Here is a 9557-nt window from a genome sequence, read left to right as displayed (position 1 = left end):
CAAGACCCTATCTGAGATGATCGGCTTTGTGCATCAACTCCACTGGGGCATGGGATCCCCAGATATTTGATTAAATGTTACTCTGGTTTATGTCTATGAGGTGTCCATGAGGGTGTTTCTAGATAATATTAACATTTGAACTGGTAGACTGAATAAAGCATATTGCCCTTCCCAATGGGGTGGGTCTCATCTAATCAACTGAGGGTTTAAATAGAACAAAAGGGTAGAGGAAGGGAGAATTGGCTCTCTCTCTGTCTGACTGTCTTCAAGCTGGGACATTGATTGTCTCCTGCCTTTAGACCTGGACTTGGACTATAACTTCACCACCAGCTCCACTGGGTCTCCAGCTTGCCAACACAGATCTTGGGACTTCTCAGATAGATATAGATACAGAGATAGGAATTGGATGGAAAATGGAGATGAGAGACGGAGATGGGGAATGGGATGGAGATGGTAGAGGGAGATGGAGATGGGAGAGGAAGACAGAGATACAATTTCTTTTTTTTCTCCTACATTTATTAATGGAATTATGCTGTAAGGAAGAGCTGTCTTTTCTTTCCCATTTATGTATTTATATGGATTTTTATTAATATCAATATGGCCATCATATATTTTGTTGCTCAAATTATTCTCATTTTGACCATTGGAACCTCCTGGAGGTTCACTGCTGTGGCTCAGGTCACTGCTGTGATGTGTGTTCAATCCCTGGCCCTAGAACGTCCATATGCTGTGGGCATGGCAAAAATATTTTAAAACTTTAATGCTTTAAAGCATACTATTTAAAAAGTAAAACAACAACCCACAGAATGGGAAAAAACAGTTGCAAATCAAATAACTAATTAAGAGTCTATTATCCAGACTATAGGAAAAACTCTTACAACTCAACAGTGAAAAGACAAGAACCCAATTTTTTTTAATGGGCAAATAAATGACTTGACTAGACATTTCCCCAAAGGAGATATATAAAAGGTCAACAAGCACATGAAAAGGGGTTCAAACTCATTAGTCATGAAGGAAATATAAATCAAAACCATGATATAAAATTTCACATCGCTAAGATGACTAGAGTCAAAAAGATGGACAATAACAGGGTTGGTGAGGATGTGGAGAAACTGGAACCCTTGTGCCTTGCTGGTGAGAATGCAAAATGAGGCAGCTGCTGTGGAGAACAGTTTGATGTTTCCTTAAAAAACTGTAAAGAGGGAGTTGCTGCTGTGGCGCAGTGGGTTAAGACTCCACCTGCAGGAGTTCCTGTCGTGGCTCAGGGGAAATGAATCTGACTAGTATCTGTGAGGACGCGGGTTCGATCCCTGACCTCGCTCAGTGGATTAAGGATCTGGTGTTGCCGTGAGTTGTGGTGTAGGTCGCAGATGCGACTCAGATCTGGTGTTGCTGTGGCTGTGGCATAGGCTAGCGGCTACAGCTCCAATTTGACTCCTAGCCTGGGAACTTCCATATGCAGTGGGTGTGGCCCTAAAAAGACAAAATAATTATAATAATCCAACTGCAATGGTTAGTAGATGCAAACTATTGCATTTAGAATGAATAAGCAATAAGATCCTACTGTACAGCACAGGGAACTAAATCCAGTTTCTTGAGATATAATATGATGGAAGATAATATAAGAAAGGGAATATAGATAAATGTATGACTGGGTCACTTTGCTGTACAGCAGAAATTGATGTCACATTGTAAATCAACTATACTCCAATAAAATTTTTTTAAAATAAAAAAAAAATGAAAGGATCCAACTGCAGATGGCTCAGGTTGCTGCTGAGGCAAGGGTTTGATCCCTGGCCCAGGAATATCCATATGCCACAGGTGAGGCCAAAAAAGAGAAAAAAAACTGAAAAGAGAGGTACCATAGGATCTAACAGTTCCATTCCTAGGCATGTACTCAAAAGAACTGAAAACAGGTATTCAAACAAAAACATTTACATGAATGTATAATAGCTCCTATTCATAGCAAGACTGTTCACAATGACCAAAAGTGTAAACAACCCAAATGTCCATCTCCTGATGAATGTATTTAAAAATTTGTATAGCTCTGCAAAAGAATATTATACAGCCATGAAAAGGAGTGAGAGGAGTTCCCTGATGGCCCAGGGGTTAGGGATCTGGCATTGCCTCTGCTGTGGTGTGGGTTTGATCCCTGCTCCCAGAACTTCCACATACTGTGGGTATGCTTTAAAAAAAGAAAAAGGAATGAGTTACTGGTGCACGCTGCAACATGGATAAAGCTGAAATCATTTTGCAAAGTGAAAGAAGCCAGACACACAAAGTCATGGATTGTACCGTTCCTTGTATATGAACTATTCAGAACAACCCACAGAGACAGAAAGCATAGTAGTGATTGCCTAGGACTGGTTGGAGGGAGGAGGGTAACTGCTTTGAGGGTATGGTTTCCTTAGTAGGTGATGAAAGTATTTTGAAGCTGTGTGGAGATGATGGTTACACAGCATTGGAAATCACTTAAATGTCAATGAACAGTATGCTTTAAAATAGTTCATTCTGAGAGTTCCCAAAGTGGCTCAGCAGGTTAAGAACCCAAGTAGTATCCATGAGAATGTGGGTTGAATCCCTGGCTTCGCTCAGTGGGTTAAGGATCTGGTGTTGCCGTGAGTTGCAGCATAGGTCGCAGATGATTAGGTGTTGCCATGGTTGTGGCTTAGGCTGCAGCTGTAGCTATGATTCTACCCCTAGCCAGGGAACTTCCATATGCCAAAGGTGCAACCCTAAAAATAAAATTAAATAGTTCATTTTGTGTTATGTGAATTTTACCTCCACTTAAAAAACAACAACAACAACAACAAAAAACTACCTAAATTATACTTGACTGACACCCATGGAATCTGAATCACTAAGAATGGAGCTCAGGAATCTGAATTATTTGGAAGCTGCCCCAGCGATTCTAATGGGCAGTCAGCTTGGGGGCCTGCAACTTAGCCGGGAGGCCTGGAGGGAAGTTGGGGACGGCCAGCACAGTCAGCATGTGGAAGGGGTGGGATCATCCAGCCCTATCTTCTCTTTCTCTCAGGAAACAAGATCCCACTCCTCCCCCAGACTCCTCCAGTCTCCCAAAGGCTCCTGTCCCTCCCCAAAGCGTGTTTCTTTGCTGGCTTCTAGGAGTTCCCGTTGTGGCTTAGTGGGTTAAGAACCCAACTAGCATCCATGAGGACGCAGGTTCGATCCCTGGCCTTGCTCAGTGGGTTAAGGATCCCAGAGTTGCCATGAGCTGTGGTGTGGGTAGCAGATGTGGCTTGGATCTGGCATTGCTGGGGCTGAGGTGTAGGCCAGCAGTGGCAGCTCCAATTCAATGCCTAGCCTGGGAACTTCTATATACCGCAGGGGTGCCCATAAAAAGGAAACGAAACAAAACAAAACAAAGAATAAAAAAGTAAAGACACCGGCTTCTCTAGGTAGCAACCTGCCCTGGGCCTAGGCTGGGCTTTCATACATGTTGTTTTATTTAACCCTTGCCACAGACTGCAAAGAGGGTTCCAGTCATCTCTGACAGCTGAGAAAACAGAGAGTTAGAAAGGACAAGTGTCACCCAAGGTCACCTGGACAGATGCTGGAGACCAGGTAAGACCTCACCCCACAGGGATCTCATCAGGGCTGGGTGTGGCCAGCTGGGGCTCAAACACGATGTCCTAGGGGCTGCCATTCTCCTTGAGAAGGCAGTTATCTCCATTCCTGGGCAGAGAAACTGAGGCATGGGAAGGTCTCCCAGCTGCCCAAGGTCACAGGGTGGGCACAGCCTGCCTGGCAAGGCGAGGGCCAGGGCTGGTGGCCTCTGAGGGCCTCTGTGTGGCCTGGCAGCTGTGACCCTCCTGTACAAGACAAAACCATTTTCAGTGATACTCTTGTAACAGAAAAAAATCTTAATGACCAGAAAAGAACATTGGCAGTGAAGTTTGTCTCTTGCTAACATTATGCACAAACACAAACACACCGGAGTTCCCGTCATGGCTCAGTGGTTAACGAATCCGACTAGGAACCATGAGGTTGCAGGTTCGATCCATGGCCTTGCTCAGTGGGTTAAGGATCCGGTGTTGCCATGAGCTATGGTGTAGGTTGCAGACATGACTCGGATCCTGTGTTGCTGTGGCTGTGGCTGTGGCTGTGGCCGGTGGCTATGGCTCCGATTTGACCCCTAGCCTGGGAACCTCCATATGCCACGGGAGCCGGCCCAAGATGTGGCAAAAAGACAAAAAGACAAAAAAAAAACAAAAAAAAAACCCACACACATAATTAAGGAAAACTTTAAAAGAAAGGAAAAGAACTCAAATATTGGAGTTTCCACTGTGGTGTGGTGGGTTAAGACTGCAGCGGCTCCATCACTGTGGAGGCACAGGTTTAATCCCTGGCCCAGTGCAGTGGGTTAAAGGATCCAGTGTTGCTGTAGCTGTGATGCAAATTGAAGCTGCAGCTCAGATTCAGTCCCTGGTCTAGGAACTTCCATATGCCACAGGTGGGGCCATAAAAAAATTAAAAAAAGAATTCAAATATTATAGCACTTCAAAAGGAAAAATCTGTATGTTTATTTGATACCTTTCATATCCACCCAGCAATCCAAACTTGGAACCTCTGGGTATAGGCTGAGGTAACAATATTTTACATAAATAATCTTGTGAGTAATAAGTGACTTTTAATAAAACAAAAACATCTGCAAAGGGTATGATTTAGGTAATTACTGAATCATACAGTGATGTAATGTTTTATTTTCTTGATTTATTATTTCATGCTGAAATAATCAACGAACACTGAAAAATATAAATTGATATTTTAAAGGGACTATTCAAATTCTGCCAAACAGTTCATTGTGTGAACTAAAATCTACATTTACCAAACCAAAACATTCCACTGTTCCACTGCTTTCAGTTTTGAATACTAATTAGCAATTCAAGCTCTGGTATTTCCTCTTTAATTACTGTACTTGAGCAGTTTATTCCAATGGGAGTTGGAAACATACACTGTGCCTGGAATAAGCTCGAATGGTTCTGAACTGTGACCTTACCCGTGAAACCTGTGTTGCTGAGTCCATGTGTGTCAGAGGCCGACTGTATAACGGGAAGTTCTCAAATTCTCTTCCATGGAGAAGCCAATATTTATTAAAGGATAGCTAATAAAAGTGTGCTCAAAATGGGAAAAAGACAGTCTTTTCAGCAAGCATTGCTGGGAAACCTGGACAGCTGCATGTAAATCAATGAAACTAGAACACACCCTCACACCATGCACAAGCATAAACTCAAAATGGCTTAAAGACTTAAATATAAGACAAGACACCATCAAACTCCTGGAAGAGAACACAGGCAAAACATTCTCTGACATCAACCTTACAAATGTTTTCTCAGGTCAGTCTCCCAAAGCAACAGAAATAAAAGCAAAAATAAACCAATGAGACCTAATCAAACTGACAAGCTTTTGCACAGTAAAGGAAACCAAAAAGAAAACAAAAAGATAACTTACAGAATGGGAGAAAATAGTTTCAAATAATGTAACTGACAAGTGCTTAATCTCTAGAATATACAAGCAACTTATAAAACTCAACAGCAAAAAAGCCAACAACCCAGTTGAAAAATGGGCAAAAGACCTGAAGAAACATTTTTCCAAGGAAAATGTACAGATGGCCAACAAGCACATGAAACAATGCTCAGCATCCCTGATTATTAAAGAAATGCAAATCAAAACTACCATGAGATACCACCTCACACCAGTCAGAATGGCCATCATTAATAAATCCACAAATAACAAATGCTGGAGGGGGTGTGGAGAAAAGGGAACCCTCCTGCACTGTTTGTGGGAATGTAAGCTGGTACAGCCATTATGGAGATCAGTATGGAGATACCTTAGAAATCTATACATAGAACCATGATATGACCTAGCGATCCCACTCTTGGGCATATATCCAGACAAAACTCTACTTAAAAAAGACACGTGCACCTGCATGTTCATTGCAGCTCTATTCACAATAGCCAAGACATGGAAACAACCCAAATGTCCATTGACAGATGATTGAATTAGGAAGAGGTGGTATATATACACAATGGAATACTACTCAGCCCTAAAAAAGAGTGACATAATGCCATTTGCAGCAACATGGATGGAACTAGAGACTGTTAAACTGAGTGAAGTCAGAAAGAGAAAGACAAATACCACAAGATATCACTTATATTTGGAATCTAATATAAGGCACAAACGAACCTTTCCATAGAAAAGAAAATCATGGACTTGGAGAATAGACTTGTGGTTGCCAAGGAGGAGGGAGAGGGAGTGGGGTGGCTTGGGTTAATAGATACAAACTATTGCCTTTATAGTGGATTAGCAATGAGATCCTGCTGTGTAGCACTGGTAACTATGTCTAGTCACTTATGATGGAGCATGATAATGTGCAAAAATAGAATGTGTACATGTATGTGTAACTGGGTCACCATGCCATACAGTAGAAAAAAAATTGTATTGGGTAAATAACTATTAAAAATAATAATAATAAACTAAACATTTCATTGGACCCCTAAATTGAAAAAAAAATTATCAAACATAAGGGGTTATGTATATTTAAGGCAATAAAAATCTTATAAAGTGAAGAAACTCTCAAATAACATGGGATCTGTAGAATTGTTTCACTGAAAGTTGAAGCATGTCCTTTGTGTTTCTAGTCATTTAAGCTGCTCTCAATAATACACTAAAAATCCTCTAATCCCCTCCTCCAAAAAAGTGTGCTCATTTGAAGCTTACCAGTATATTATGAAAACTCACCCAGAGCAATTATTTAGAACTTAAACCCATGAAAGATTTCTTTTCGGAGGAAAATGTTATCACTGACATTGCTTCCATTGCTGGTGCAGGGTGACAATGAAAAGCAGAGCAACTCAATCTGTTTTATTATTGCCTTTATGCTTTTCATAGACCATGTACCCTCATGCTGCCTGCATCCAGATAGGACGTCTCCCACCACCTGCCCTTGGTCCTAAGGAGGCCTCAATTTCTAAGCATATTCTGCAAATGGAATAAGATAAAGGCAGGGGCTCCTTTCTGGCCTTCTAGAAGCACCAACAAGCCATTCTTGAGATCCTGGAGCCCTTGCTCAGCTCACTCACGGGCCTTCCTTTTGTTTTTTTGTTTTGTTTTGTTTTGTTTTGTTTTTCTTTTCAGGGCTGCACTTGCAGCATATGGAAGTTCCTGGTCTAGGAGTCGAATCACAGCAACACTGGATCTGAGCTGTATTTGCAGCCTAGGCCCCAGCTTGTGGAAATAGCAATCCTTAACCCACCGAGTGAGGCCAGGGATCGAACCTACATCCTACATCCTCACAGATACCACATTGTGTTCTTAACCCTCTGAGCCGCAATGGGAACTCCCTTTCCTTGTTTTTTAGGCCCAGCTCACATCCTCCCTCCTCCAAGACCCTTGCCTGAGCTCATCCTTTTCTACGATGTGGGTGCTAAGACCCCAAGCAAGCTGCACCTGCAAGTCACTGGGCTCCACCAGGGTCCTTACTTGTCCAGTACTGAGTCACCCCAAGGTGCATCTTAGTTGGTGCTTGATGTCTGGCTCTGTCCCACATCAATCCTGTGGCCTGATGGGGCTGCTGAGTGAGAAGGGAAAGCAGCAGAAGGGTGCTCAGCCCTTCATGCGGGGACCACAGCCAAACAATAGAGAACCACAGAACAGCTAGACTTCTGGAAGGCCTGCGGGTTGTCCTCAGTCCTTCCCAGCATGCAAGTCTTGTTGCCCCCCTGCCCCCCACATCCAGGCAGGCTATGCTGGAAGGAGGTGGGGATGGCTTAGCTGTCTCTGCCCCACTCTATGCCACCCCCCATGGTAGGCTCTGTATCTCTGCATTTCAAACTCACAACAACCTACCAGGCCTCCTGCTGGCTGCCGGCTCACCAGCCTGCTGCATCCCTGCAAGATGCCACCTGCAAGGCCTAAGACCCCTGCTGAGGGGCAGCTTCCCCTGTTTTGAAATCCTGAAGAAAGAATCCCGCCTAGAGCAGCCCCTGCCCATCGGACCCAATTTTCTCTCCTTGGTCCACCCCGTGGTGGCAGGGCAGGCTGGCACAGAACAGTCCTGTCTAATGCAGGGAGGTCCTACTATTATGATGCCCCTGATTTTTTTTTCTTTTTTTCTTTATCAGCCACCCCGAGACACTTGGAAGTTCCCAGGCCAGGGAGCAGATCCCAGCCTTAAGTTGCAACCTAAGCTGCAGCTGCAGCAACGCCGGATCCTTAACCCACTGTGCCCTGCTGGGGATTGGACCTGCGTCCCTGGGCTGCCAAGATGCCTCTGAGCCTGTTGTGCTACAGCAGGAACTCCATGATGCCCCTGATTTTACAAATGAGGACATTGTAGAGAGATTTCAGACTCGCACAGGGGCCCCCTGATGGTGGTTCCCAGGGACCCAGGCCCAGACAGTGTTCCTGCCTTGCCCTCCCCGCAGAAGGAGGACTCCTGAAGGCAGCAGCCAGCCTTGGGCTGGCCTCTCAGGCTGGCCAGCTCCAGGTGATGGACTGCCTCGTGCTAAGACTTATGAGCTATTTGAAGCCATCAAGGGAAACCAGCTACGGGTAAATAGCTACTCTGTTTGGCAAAATACCTGGTGTGGGATTTTATTTCTGCCGGCCATGATTACAGGTATTGATTGGAGAATCTGAAAATTCAATAACACAGATTAAACCTCCCACAGAATAAGCACAGACCATCAACCCGTGTTGCTCAGGGGCATGAAGGCGAGGTGGGTGGGAAGGAGAAGCCCACGGGGCTGCCCAACTCCTCCTGCCCCGGACCCCAAGGACACAGTGACAATGCAGTGCTTCGGTCTGCAGGACCCCTGGCCTGGCTCTGCAGGAAACCGACACCATGAGAAAAAGGGGAGACTTGTTGGAGAGTCTTTTTTTTCAAGTTTGATTTTTTTCGGAGGTATAATTGCCATAGAACATATTTGTTTCCGTTGTACAACATCAGGATTTGCTATTTGTAAACACTGCAAAATGAGCACCGCAATAAGTCCAGATAACATCCCTCCTCTTACGTAGTTAACAAAAAAATATTTTTCTTGTGACGAGAACTTTTAAAATCTATTCTCTTAACAACTTGGAAATAGACAATGCAATAATAACTCTGGTCATCCTGCTCTATATTACATTCCCTAAGACATTTATTTTATAAGTGGAAATTTTTACTTTTATCTATTCCTCCGTTCCCTCTCACCCTTGCTCTGGCAACCACCAACCTGTGCTCTCTATCTATGAGCTAGGTTTGGGTTTTTTTAGATTCCGCATATAAACGAGATTGTATGGTATTTGCCTTTCTCTGTCTGGTTTATTTCACTTAGCATTGTGACCTCAAGATCCATGCATGTTGTTGCAAATGCCAAGATTTATTATTTTTGGAGTTCCCGTTGTGGCTCAGTGGGTTAAGAACCCGACTAGTATCCATGAGGAGGTGGGTTTGATCCCTAGCCTCGCTCAGCAGGTTAAGGATCCAGCATGGCCATAAGCTGCAGCGTAGGTGGAAGATGTGGCTTGGATCTGGCGTTGCTGTGGCTGTG

The sequence above is a fragment of the Phacochoerus africanus genome, chromosome 3, assembly GCF_016906955.1.
Source record: "Phacochoerus africanus isolate WHEZ1 chromosome 3, ROS_Pafr_v1, whole genome shotgun sequence".
Classification (NCBI taxonomy): Eukaryota; Metazoa; Chordata; class Mammalia; order Artiodactyla; family Suidae; genus Phacochoerus; species Phacochoerus africanus.
The sequence above is the reverse complement of the archived record's forward strand: the minus strand, read 5'-3'. Positions refer to the sequence as shown.